We start from the raw sequence: 14461 nt of genomic DNA on the forward strand, positions 1-14461 counted from the left end.
CGTTATTTTAGACGATGTAGAAATGCGTGTTTTAATTACTGATGCAAGAGGCACTGCATCAAGAGTTACCAAAGTGAGCTGAGAATTCTGCTCTTTTTCATTGATGAGTTTGTCCATCACTGCTTCCATTTCTTTTATCTGAGCATTCTGTTCCATGATGAGCATTGAGCATATTTTCTTTCTGACTTGTCAACTTCTCCCATTTCCTTAGCTTGAGGATATTCAGTAGTTGGAACTAGGCTTCAGTAGAAGAAAATATGCTCAATGCTCACTTGGATCCTTAGCTTTACCATGACCTCAAAGTCATATTCTTGGAACAATTTGACCAAGTATTTTAGTGCGAAATGGTCTGTATACATCTTGAAATGTCCTCCTAGCAAATAGTGGTGGTATTTTTGGAGCACATACACCATAGCGAACCCCTCACATTCAGTTATGGAATAGTTCTTTTTTGCTTTAGACAACTTGCGACTTACGAACGCGATACATCGAGGCTCTTCATGTAATCATCATTCTAGCAAAATATGACATCCTTTTTCAACAGCTTCTCCATTGGCACAGTGATCTGGGCATAGCTTTCGATGAGCTTCCTGTAGTACCCTGTATGTCCTAGGGTAGCGCACAAATATTTGACACTTCGTGGTGCTTCCAAATTCAAAATTACTGCAATCTTCGCGGGATCTACCATTAGTCCCTGTTTGCAGACCAGGTGCCTGATCAGGGTCCCAAAGGGAACGAGGAACGTACACTTTTTGAGGTTTAGCATGATTTGGTGTCATTGGCAAGTATCCAACATTAAGCGTAAGCTCACTACATGGTTCTTAACCACTCCAAATATAGTGCAATCATCCAGATAGACCTCCAGTAATTTGTGGATATATTCTTTGAATGCTGCAACAACTATGTGTGAAAAAATGGCAGGTGCATTCTTTAACCCAAATGACATAATGGTGTATTGAAAACAGCCCCACTCAGTCATGAAGGTGGTCTTGCTCCTGTCTTCTGGTGTGATTTTGATCTGGTGGTACCCTAAGAACCCATCAGTAAAAGAATATGATTCTTGCACGCTGACATTTTCTAACACTTCATCTGTGAACGAAGTTGGGAATGGGTCGTGTACACAAGCATCTTTCAATTTCCTGAGATCCAAGCATATTCTTATCTCACCATTCTGTTTCTTCTCCTGCACTACCATAGGGCTTACCCAGTCAGATTCTTTTGTTGGCTCAATGATCCTAGCTGCGATCATTTTGTCTAGTTCTACATGGAATTTTTCCTTGTACTTCGGATTCAAGCGGTAAGGTCACTGCTTAACTGGCTTCATGTCGGGTTTTAGGTTGATCTTCATCATCCCTAAGTCGCCAACGATCCCCTTTAAGTCCATGATCTTGGTCGGGAATAAGTCTTGGTACTCGTGGAGTAACTCAGCGATCTTATCCACCATGGCATCAACCTAGTAGTCACCGAGCATTGCATACTTCGGTTTGGCCTCTGTACCAATTTTTACCTGCTTTGTCTTTACTTGCGCAGTTAGGTCAGGGTCTTCAATCAATGGCCCTTGAACTGTGCGATAGCCCTCAATTTCTGGAATATTAACTTTCCGTGGATCTTCGTCGTCATCTTTAATATTTATGTTCTAACACTTTAACATGCAGCTCAGCTAGGTTGCCCAATCTGGCTGAAGTACTTCCATTGGTTCCTGGGGTATTTTAAAGATAGCTACTTTTACTGCTTGTAGCGCATCATCAACACTATCCCACCAATGATCCTCAAACGTGAAAGTTAACAGGAATCCTTCGCGTAAGATATCCCATTCGTTCATTCCATGGTGGAGCTCCGTCTCTATATACCAATTCATGGGTATAATATCCAGGGTATGATAGAACAGGTGCACCCACTCAGGTTGTGGCTCTTCACCATAGACCTTTGTCCATTGTGCTAGGTGTGCACGTGGATCACCCCCTTCATCATACTTGTCTTTTAATCGCATCGGAGGCTTCCCAAACCGTATGCACATCATTCTTCTACATTCATGCCAATCCTCAAACCTCTGTTGGTGTGTACCCCACCATATTGCAGGTGTAGTGCGCAATACCCATTTCAGAGCGTCAAAACTCTGTTGTTCTGGTACTTCTTTTTCAAATTTGCTTAGGAAGTCATCTACCTCGCCTAAACCGTCATACATAGGTAGATCCCTTATCTCTGTTTCTATGCAGCACAACGATCTTGTCATCATGTTACAATTGAGCGTGGTTACCTTGTGTAATTGGTTCTACTATCATTCTATCTCCTTGTCAGAATCTGATGTGTAGGAGCTTTCGCTCTCCCAAGAGATTCGACCATACGTAGTTGGGTTTACCCAACCTTGCTCTCACGCTGTTCTCATGTAATGGTCCTTGTTGGATAGGTAAATCCCCTCTGTGGACAGAGGCGATCCCACTAGCCTAAAACAGAACTAGCCACAATCAAACCACGCTGCCACGCAAGTTCCTAGTTATGCATCAAAGGTGAATTAAGAAGACCAATCTGGAATCCAACGCTATGGTCGAAGCAGAGTTGATATTCCCGCTCCCTCGCTCCAGCAGATCTAAACGGACACCTGCACATGCAAAGGAAGAAACAGATACCAACATAAAATCTACCAAGGCACAACTATATTTCAGTCAGAAAGGAAATAAATCAACACATCACTATAATAGACAATGAGATTGGAACTATAATAGCAGTCGCTCATTAATTAATAATAGACAGGAAAAGTTACAACCAAGGTTCTGACGTTGAACCTCTCCTGGCTAGGCGAGCAACTATATGTGTCTTGCAATGTATCTCCTCTCCGGCAGCATAACCTCTCTATGCTTCATTATCACTCATGATAATCACAACTAGCATTCCTCCAAGAACTCAAGAACTCAACAACTAGCACTAGCTTGTCTAATGCATGAGGACAAATATTTATAGATGGAGAAGGTAGAAAGATTCAATGAACCAGGACACCCATTGTGGATTGGCATTATCTCGGAAAAGCTACTGTGGATAGTTGTCAAGGATAGATGATGACTCTCGACCTCTATCCACTGGATTTTTCCCTCAAAAGGTTTCGTGATCTGAAGGGAAAAAATCATATGGGCGTGCTTTTGGCAAAAATCATTACTAAACTGGGCTGGCGCGGGTTTTGTTCTATGACAGAGCGCCAGTGGTCTCGCCCTCTTTTGAGGATCTCAGTTATTGGCGCGGGTAAGATACTGTGGACCTGCGCCAATGGAAAAAGAGCACTTTTCAGGGATAATTTGCAGAAGGTGTCTTCAGGGAACATGAAGTACATACTCAGGGGAACATAATGCAAGTTTTTTTGGGTTATGTCACTGCTCACAGGTCCCGGAATGCGTCCTCCAATGTATGGAAACGGGGCGATAGGGACGGTGACCAATGGTGAAAAATTACTGTGTAACAGATGCCCCCTAAAGCATGAAGTCCGAGAGGTAGAGAGAGGGGTGAAATGCTTTACAAGAACACACAAGAACACATATATAGAGCTGCCACCGAGGATCTATGTTAAGAGACACGACATGATGTACGTGGTATGGTCACAACCATCCATAAGAGAGTACATAAATAATCTAGATCCACAGTATGGACGCAGCCATTTGGTTAGGATTAATGAATTGATTCAGGTATGGTCGCAGCCATCCAGTGAATGAGTCAAGTACCAAGAATCATGCCTGGATTACAACAGACACAATCCAGGGTCTTGCGCTCCATCTCGACCCGTACAAGAGTACAAGTTCAAGCATGTGAATATATGAGCCGAAGTCGAACATGCATGAACATCGTCTGATTACCAGTCAATAGTGGAAACTGTTAACAGACGCGAGAGGTACCACCAATAATGACAATGGCCCTCAAAGTACTATAGGTACAATCTACGACGTTTGAATTAATGATCTGAAGTCGAACACCCGTAGAATCATACGATCGGAGGCCAATGATGAAAACCTCACGTCGAACACAAAGAACCTGCCATTGAGGCATGCAGGCTCCAAGGCACCGGAAAGGAGTCTCTAGATCAACTTCCTAGATAATGAGTTGAAGTCGACAGGAAGTGACCTTGATCGAAGGTGGGCCATAATGTTTCCCACATCATCGACACGAGACAGAGAGATAATGTTGTGAATCAAGATTGTGCGAACTATCAAAGGGAGGTTGTTTCTTTGCAGAGGTCAACTTCTCTTGAACATATCGGCGACACATTAATGGAATCGGCAGTATTTGACATCAATGTATCAAAGGTCATGATGACGAGGCAATGAGTGGATGAGAGGTCAAATAAGGTACCCAAGTCCATGGAAGCAAGTGAAAGATATGAGATGAGATATCCCCACCCTGGACACGAAAGCAGAAAAGTGCCATGTTCAAGAGCGACATACTGCCGTCACGGTAATAATTATGGTTCAAAAATTTTCTTTTCCCCCCGCCATTTCTGGCGAGTACCCCAGTTATTTTTAACAAGCTTGATGGGGATAGCATATGCTTGTGGTGTGACAAAATCCGATGTCATCAAGTTTTAACGAGTCTGACAAAGGAAGAACTCGGCGTCTTTTCATGTTTAGAGAGTTTGAAAAGACAGCAGAAAAGGAAACTCCAGGGATGTCCTTTTTCGTAAAGTTGTGTCTCTTGGGCCCGAAAAAGTATAAAATAATGCCCAAAAGAACTGCCCGATCATTACGATCGAGGAGTACTTTTCATAATTAGTGATTTCGACCTGAAAAGGTAAAAAAGCGGTCAAAACCACGTCGTTTTGTAACCATTAACGAGTCTGAAACGACAAAAACCCAGTAATCTTTTTATGTTTTAACGGTCGACAAAAAGAACTTAAAATGACCGCCCCTTATTAACATTTAACGAGTCAAGAGGAGCGACTCGACAATCTTTTCCTCTTTAAATGGTCAGAAAAGAGCTGAAAGCAGACCTCCATTTTTATTTTCTTTAACAAGTCAAAAAGGAAAAATACTCGGCAATATTTTCATATTTTACGAGTCAGAAAAGAGCGTAAAGGCGACTCGTCCTGAAGGAATGAGTGGTATAAAGGGTAGCAACTGGTTCCAGTAATGGTGGAACTTGCTCGAAACATGTAAAGGTTAAGAGGCTGGCTAATAAAACCACTCATCGCTGCAGTTCCTCAGGAAAGGATAAACGACCAGGTGAAAGCATATGATCGGCCAAAGAGATGGTGGCGATGAAATGAAACAACCAAGGCTCATCTAGCAGAATTTAGCAGATAAAAGGCAATCACGGGATGTAAATCAGGTATGGGTTCATTTTTTCCACAAGCTTGAACCATGGAGAACTCTGCTTGGATTTGGTTTCATGTTTACACAAGCTTGAAACGAAAAACTATGCTTATTAAATTTTTGCATGCCCCCAGCATGATAATGCAAAATCGAGGTACATGCCCCCCAAGCTTCATGGCATTCACGGAGTGGATGGAATGAAGGTTTACTTTGAAAGACTCGATTTTGAAGGAGGATGCATGCCCCCCGGGCCTCAGTCATGCGCCCGGGTCAACTGCCGTCATCAGAATGACGGAGTGGATGTTGAGGCATTTCCTGTGGAAATAAGACCATTTAGGAATGGTAGATGACTATATGTGAAGTGTGAACCGGGGAATGAAAGTTGGTCTACGACCTTGATCATCCTTCCTTCGTGCGGAAAACACATCACTCTGAAGAGTGAGGACACAATTTCACGTATGCGATAAATATAGTCTCGTCCAAGGAGTAAATTGTAATCTAACGGACCTTGGACTACCATGACACCCATTTGAACAGTCTTCCCTTCTAATGTGATAGGTACATTGGGAAGAATTCCTAAAGGTCGAGTTGTTTCTCGATGGAAACCTGTAAGGTTTCTTATCTCAGGCAGAAGTAGTGGCGAACCAAGTGCTTCCCAAGCTGTTGAAGAAAGGATACTCTCAGGAGATCCCTCATCAATAATTGTACCGGCCATAACCATGCGGTAGACTTGGATTATAATTCGAAATGGTATGGAGGCTGGTAACCGAGGATTGCCTAGTTGATCCCAATTGAAGGAAACAACTAGGTTGCTTGGAGGTGGGACTGGATAGACGGCCGGATATGATTCTGATGGACTTTCTTCCTGGTGCGAAGGAATGAGAGGGATGCTCACTTGATCATTAGAGTCTATGTTGATGAATAGAATTTGGACAGTGGGGTCTTCATTCTTTGCAGTGATAACATCATCTGAGGAAACTTCTGAAGGCAAAACCGGGTCACTTATAAGCTGGACCTTTTGACTTTTGTTTGGTTTGGATTCAGATGTAAGATCATCTAAGGATGGAACTTCTGTAGGAAAAACCGGGTCACTTGTAAGCTGGACCTTTTGAAAGACCGGGTCAACTGTAATCTGGAACTTTGGACTTTCGTTTGGTTTGGACTCAGGTGGTTCATCTTTGATGATAAAGTGGTGCATAGATGATGAATGTAAATCAACACTCGTTCCAACCAGGGACTGGTCTGGAACAGGTGGAGCACAGCTAGGTTCGGGAAGAGAGGGCTGGACCAAAGAGGAATCATGCTTGATCACTTGGTTAGCGGAGAGATGATCTGCAGTTGCAAAAAGACGCTGATATCCAGCTGTTATAGACATTTTTGTGCCTCGCAGCATGGAGCATGAAATGTCAATAATTACAGGGATCCTCAGTCCCTAAACATGTTGTTCTTACCCCTAGAAGAACAAGGTCAGCAAACCACAGCACTTCCCATCAGTTCTCCACCTGAAAACACTCAAAAACAGGCTATTTTTGGATCATGTCAGCTGCTCCACTGAGCAACTGCGCTGAATGTCAACTGCTCCTCCTTTTACCTGCGCTGAAAGTCAACTCCAATGAAGGCTACCTGCGCTGGGCGAGATTGGCCAAGTGGCACAGTCATTCTGCAAGGTGTCAACTGCCCAGGAAGCTTCCAAACTGACACTTGGTTCAAGGGATTCGCCCTGTGATGAGTAAGAGGTACTTGATCTCCATGTGTAAGCAAGGATCTCCAAGTGGACTTAAGAACTGAAGATTAACTGAAGAGGGAAAGGACACAAGGCAGCTTTATGTCAGTCTCAAGCTGACTCATCCTTTCTTCTTCTATCCTATATATAGAGCTCTTCTATGAGGTCTAAGGAGGCTGGAATTTTGTGCAAAGCAAGGAAGTGCTGTTGGTTTACAGTTAGAGCTATTGGGTGATTGCTTTTATAGAGGTGAAGAGGAGATTTCTTGCTGCTGGGGAGGTGCTGCTGGATTGGAGCCATTGATGGTTGTAACCTTCTCAGAACCTTTTACTTCTATCAATAAAGCTTTGAATGTTCTCCTATATACTTGTATTGCATTGATGTATTGTATTTACTTGTATATTTGATTCACTCTAATCCATGCATCAGTTATGAGTACATGTTTCTTGTAGTTTCCCTCTCTTGTTTGTGCAGGATCTTTGTGTAGTTGGGCCGGCAAGGGAACAAGGAGCTGGGAGCAAGGGACAAAGAGAGAAGACAAGATCGACAAAAGTGAAGGATATCGGTTGGTCAATCTTTTCTTCCTTCTCTGTACTTTCATAAAGGAAAATATCAGAACTTTACTTTCAGTTGTTGCTAAGGAACTATCGCCCTTAGAGTAGGGATAGGGTCATTCCGAGTCGGATACTTTTCCCCACAACAAACTGGCGACTCCGCTGGGGACGTATCCGTTTGATTTGTGTTTGTAGTATCTTTGCTATTCATTTCCTGAAGAAAAGAGTACCAAATCGAAAAGCTTTTGACTATATCAAAAGCGAAGTAGAGGGGCTGCTACTCTTGCTCATTTTCTGAGCAGATTCATGATTTGAAGAGCTGATCTACAAAATACTCTTGTGCTCTTTGTGATAGCTTTTCATCCTCTTGATCATCCCTTAGCTTGTACTTGACCTATAGCTTTTTATTTCAGCAAAAACAGTGAATTTTTGAGCTTTTTATGACCCGGAAATCCTTGTAAACGCAACTCTCGTGTCTCAGTGCAGGCTGTCCACAGGCAGTCTGCATTTCAGCGCAGGTACTCCCTTCGGGAACTGCGCTGAGAGTCAATTTGACAGACCAGAGCCTGCGCTGATTCAGTTAGGCTATGTCTTCCTGAGGTTTCCCACTGTGTCTGAGCCCTGTTTTCACTGTTATTTTGCTGCTGATTGCTTGTCATTTGTACTTGCTGTAAACCAACTTTCCTTGACATTATTCTGCCTCAGTTGTGTGATGAAACTGTGATTGTTCTTTCAGTATTTCTTGCTTCAGTTACAGTTTCCCATTGTGAAAAGCGAACCAGTATAGCTGTGGCCTCTTAGATCCTGAACTGTAAAAGTGTCGTTGTGATCTTAAGAGCTAGTTTTATTGCTGTTCATGGCTGTTTGAGTTTGTTTGTTTTTCATTTTATGGTTTGAATCTATACATTTCCAGTGTCTAAACGAGTCGATCTTAAGGTGTCTTTTGATTTTGGACAAGCTTGTTTATTCTCGCTTGAAATTAGATTCAAAGTTATACAACAGTTTCCTTTTTGTCTTACATCAACATTAAGGATAAAGAAAAGAAATATCTGCATTGTGCATGTGCATTATTGACAGTTTGTTGATTTAGGAAAAAAGTGCATTTAGTGTGTGTTCTATGATCTGTGAGAAAAGTTGATATCTTTCTTTTCCCTCAGTAGATTAAGGTTTTTCAAAGTTGAAAGATTGAAAAGTTTTGCTTCTCATCTTAGATTGCATTTAGGAAGTTGTATATATACATCTCGTGGTGATCCTTAAAGACAAACTGCTAAACAAGATCAACTTAAAATATATTGAATGAATCTAAAAACGCTTTGTAACATAACACTCACAATAGAGGTCTAGGTAGAGACATGTTCCGGCGTCGTTAAACATAGTGACTATCGATCTCTACGAAGGTGGGTGATTCCTCCTGAGAGTCGGTGGCACTAATACGGACTTGTGCTCCCACGTACCGTCGAGTATATATTGGGAGACCCCTATAGGAAATTATCCTTTATCCATAGGAAGCCGTGTCGACCGCCCTACTGATCGCGATGCAGTGAACACAACATTCACGAAGATCGACCACCCGTACCGTAAAACGTATTCTGTGGTTTCGCGAAAGGTTTGGCACACCCTCTGCCTAGATCTCCAAAGCAGTTTCTTTTGGCCTTTTTCAAACTCTATAACTGAAAAATTCCAACCGAGCATTTGTCACTTCGGGCTCGTTAAAACATCGAAGGCGACTAGAGTCATCTTTAGCTTTTTCTCGACTCTTAAAACATGAAAAAGCAAGTTTGTGTCTAAAAGCGTCGTTAATAAAACTTATTTTAAGCGGAACAAAATCACCTGTTATTCCCACGTTGATCTTTCAGTTGAAAAGTATGGAGCCCACCAACCAAGGAGGCAACCTTGGCGGAAGTCCAAATCCCTTCTCCTCTTGGGGAGATGTTGGTGCGCCTCATATGGCAACATTGTCACTTCCAGGATTGACAATCGGCATCCCTGTATGGCTCTTTTCAACTAATGTAGTCCAGATCGCCACTAATCCTGAGCAGTCGAATCAACAGTCAGAACAGTCTAGAACTACCCACCAGCCTTCCACTTCTTACAATACTTCCTCTGATCCTTCATCTTCGCAAGGTAGAGCTGGCAAAAGTCAACCTCCCAAGGAGAAGAAGGAAAAGAAGAAGAAAGAAAAGAAGCAGAAGGAGCCTATGGCGAAGGCGACTGGGGGCAAGTAGAAGACAGCTGACAAAAACCCACACACTGCACCGACCGGGCCTAAATCGCCATGTGTCATTTGCAAAGGGACCCAATTCCATCGTGATTGTCCTTGTATTCCCCGGATACTAAGGGACTGGTCCCCGAGGTTGCACAATCCGGTAGCATCAACCTCTGATAGTCATGTTGATTGCAGTCCGTCGACTAGCGAGAGTGAAGGACAAAGAGGGAGATCAAGATCACCCTGTATATTGTGTGAAGGCAAGCATTCCATCCACAAATGTCCATTCTTAGATGAGGCAAAGAGAGTTTTGGAAGATCGTCCGGTTTCACCATTACGACTTCCTCCTGGATACCAAAAACTCGCACCTAATCCCTTGATAGTTGAAAATCCAGCTGACCCGCCCAAGTGGTCAGCTGAAATGTCGGTCATTGAGAATGAACCTACTGAATCCAGACCAGACGAGAGTCTAAAGGTCGAAACGGCAGTTGACCCGGTTCTTCCTTCAGAGGTTTCATCGTCCAATGACTCTGTCATTGAAGATCCGTCTTCAAATGACACCGTCGCCGAAGAGTCATCTTCATGCGACACCCTCACTGAAGAGAATAAGGATGACACCATCCAGGTTCTTTTCATTAGCACCGACTCTGATGAGCGTCAGGGCAATGCGCCCATTCCTTTATCGCAGGAAGGAACATCATCAGGGTCATACCCGGCCGTATATTCGGTCCCACCACCAAGCAACCTGGTTGTATCCTTTGATTGGAATCAACTAGGCAGACCCCGGTTACCAGCCAGTATACCATTCAGAATCATTGTCCAGATCTATAGAATGATTATGGCTGGTACTATCATTGATGAAGGGGCGTCTGTGAGTATCCTTTCCTCTGTTGCTTGGAAAGCACTGGGTTCCCCGACGCTTTTACCTGAGTTAAGAAATCTCTCAGGTTTTGATAAAGGAACCAGTCGACCATTAGGAATCCTCCCCAATGTGCCTATTACATTGAAAGGGAAGACCGTCAATATGAACGTGTTGGTCATCCAAGGACCCTTGGATTATAACCTACTCCTTGGACGCGACTATATTTATTGCATGGGAGCGATAGTCTCCTCACTCTTTAGAGTAATGTGTTTTCCACACGAAGGAAGGGTGGTCAAGCTCGTAGACCAACTTTCGTTTCCGGGATCTCGCATCGCAAATAGTCAAATACCATTCCTAAATGGTCTGTTCACTCAAGATTCGCCTCCACCCCCAGTCCTCCTTCCCGATGAGTGCGAGTGATTCGGAAAGAAAGACTGGAACCCAGGGGGCATGCACCCTGGTCTGCTTCGGGCAGAAGAAACCCTGGGTATGAGGTAGAATTTCCGCAGAAGAATGGACTAGTCCGTACCCCGTCCGGCGGTGGAAGAGGGGTTGTTCTAGGGTAAAATTCTTTTGTCAAAGTTATGTGAGCGAAGCGGTCGCTCCCTTTGTCTAAAAAGGTGGGCAATACCCGAGTAGGAATTCCCTTATTGCGACAAGTAGTAACCATCTTTGGGGAAAAGCAAGCCTCACCCATTAAAACAAATGTTTTGAAGGATAAGTAGGGGCAGCCTCCAAAGAAGGAGATTCTATTGTTGTGACAGAGGGTAACCATCTTTGAGTAACCCAATGATAGACATCGCCGAAGAAAGAGATTGATTTGCGGAAGCGAATAGAACCCTCTTCAGATAATAAGTAAGAGATGGCGGTATCTCGAAATTATACTTTATACCTGGGGGCATGCAAACTTTTGGAATGTGAGCGAGGGACGACTATTTATTTTTTAAATTTTTAGGTCCTCCCTTTAAACCTGTAGGTCTAACCCTTTAAACTCGTAGGATTAGCCGATTCCGACCTTACATGAAGAAAGTCTGTGGGGCAAAGGTAAAAACTTGCCAATATTGGAGCATAGCTTCGTGAGATAAAGCTCCTTAAAAAATAGCTATCTCACAGGAGGCGTTCTTATTCCATGACTGGTATATCGAGCAGTTTTAGCACATAGTTCATGCTCGTTAAAAAATAAACGCAAGATCCGAGCAGTTTTAGCGCATAGTTCATGCTCGTTAAAAAAATAAAAATAAGTTTATGAGCAGGCTTTCCTTTAGAGTTCAAGCTCATTCAGAAAAAATGAACCGGTAAATAACCTTTTGAGATCGTAAATTCATCAGCCATAAGAGCCTTGGTCGTGTTTGTGCACCGTCACCTCCATTTTTCATTTGGCCGATCATTCACCTCCATTTGTGTGTTTACCTCTTTTGAGAAACAGCTGCGAAGAGTGATTTCACCTAGCCATCCTTGTGACACTGCCGTGATTGGAAAATTCCAACCTGTACCTGGAATCAGTTGCTATCCCTGTTTATCACTCGTTCCTCAAAAGACGAGTCTTCTTTGAGCTCTTTTCACTGACTCGTAAAATATGAAAAGTTTGCCGAGTTTTGGCCTTCCAGCTCGTTAAACGACCGGAAGAGCTATCCCTCCTCTAAATTTTAATCTTTTTGGACCGGAGGGATTATTGCACAAAAAGATCGAGCGCTTGTCTTGTTCGGCTCGTTAAAAGTACCGAACACCCATCCCTTCTGTATTGTTTTATACTTTTTCGGACTTAAGGGGTTAGATGACGAAAAAGGAATTATGGAGTTAACTTTCTGTACCTTTTCAGACTCTCTAAAAACGAAAAGGACCGAGTTTTCCTTGTCGTTAGACTCGTTAAAATAATTAAATAGCGACAAACTTGTCTTTAGACGAGAACGAGTTTCCCTATCGCTAAGCTCGTTAAATCATAGCAATGGGCTTGCCCGAAGGGTAGGTTATAGAACAAGCATATGTTATCCTCCTCAAGCTTGACAAAAATAAAGAGGTACTGGTCAGAAATGACTGGGGAAAAATTGGGAGAACATCAAAGTTTAATGGTAGCAAGTCACTCTTGAACATGACACTTTTCCTCCGTTCCACATCGGGTTGGGTTGTTTCATTCACCGGTCTCATCACCATGGTCTTCGCCAAACCATCCACATTTGGGGTAATGCTACCGATCCATCGCATCAGTGTCGTTATATGTTCAAGAGAGGTCATTCTGAAAGTGTCAACCGTGTCACATCCACTGCCATACATTATCCTTCATCCATTCATGATCGCCACCCTGAATCATATGTCACAGTTTGTTTTCACCTCCACTAAAATCATTAGCTCCGTTCCGTGTCATTGATGTGGGATTCATTAAGGCCCTCCTTTGACGGATCGCTTCTTGTCGACTTCAGCTCATTATCCAAGAAGTTGGTCTAGGAACACCCCCATCAGTACTTTGAAGCTTGCATGCCTCAATGGCAAGTTTCTCACTTCCGGCGACAGGTATACATCAATGACCTTCGACCAGAAGATTTTACGTGGCATTCGACGCCAAGTCCTTTATTCACGCCACGTGAATTGTATTGCATTACCTTGAGGGTCATTATCATTATCGGTGATTCCTCTCGCGCTTGTTAACGGTTTTCATCATTGACCGGTAATCAAGCGATGTCTTTCCATGTTCGACTTCAGCGCAATTCTCACATGGATCGACTTGTACTTAGAGTGAAGATCGAACGAGTTTGAAGACCCCGGATCTAGTTTCATCCATCCGGGCTATGATATATATTCAGGAAATATAAAAGCATTTGTCATGTACATCATTGCAGCAGATGATCATCCTATTCAAAGGATGATAATTTCAGCAGAGAATTATCAGTCTACTATCAGATGATCGTCTGTTCTATGTACCAAAATGTATTTATAAAGCTGAGCATGGGAATGCCCGCCTCAGCTAGATCATGAAAACAGAATGAAAAATAATGTATTGTATTGTATTGTATTACAGGGCGCCTCCTCAGCACTGGAATGAACTTCGGACCCTCTAGATAAAGCATTTCACCCGATAAACGGCCTCATACTTTAGGGGGCAACTGTTATAGACATTTTTGTGCCTCGCAGCATGGAGCATGAAATGTCAATAATTACAGGGATCCTCAGTCCCTAAACATGTTGTTCTTACCCCTAGAAGAACAAGGTCAGCAAACCACAGCACTTCCCATCAGTTCTCCACCTGAAAACACTCAAAAACAGGCTATTTTTGGATCATGTCAGCTGCTCCACTGAGCAACTGCGCTGAATGTCAACTGCTCCTCCTTGTACCTGCGCTGAAAGTCAACTCCAATGAAGGCTACCTACGCTGGGCGAGATTGGCCAAGTGGCACAGTCATTCTGCAAGGTGTCAACTGCCCAGGAAGCTTCCAAACCGACACTTGGTTCAAGGGATTCGCCCTGTGATGAGTAAGAGGTACTTGATCTCCATGTGTAAGCAAGGATCTCCAAGTGGACTTAAGAACTGAAGATTAACTGAAGAGGGAAAGGACACAAGGCAGCTTTATGTCAGTCTCAAGCTGACTCATCCTTTGTTCTTCTATCCTATATATAGAGCTCTTCTATGAGGTCTAAGGAGGCTGGAATTTTGTGCAAAGCAAGGAAGTGCTGTTGGTTTACAGTTAGAGCTATTGGGTGATTGCTTTTATAGAGGTGAAGAGGAGATTTCTTGCTGCTGGGGAGGTGCTGCTGGATTGGAGCCATTGATGGTTGTAACCTTCTCAGAACCTTTTACTTCTATCAATAAAGCTTTGAATGTTCTCCTATATACTT

Source organism: Pinus tabuliformis, chromosome 6 (assembly GCF_031772625.1).
Source record: "Pinus tabuliformis cultivar Carrire ecotype Pingquan chromosome 6, CPIR1, whole genome shotgun sequence".
NCBI lineage: Eukaryota > Viridiplantae > Streptophyta > Pinopsida > Pinales > Pinaceae > Pinus > Pinus tabuliformis.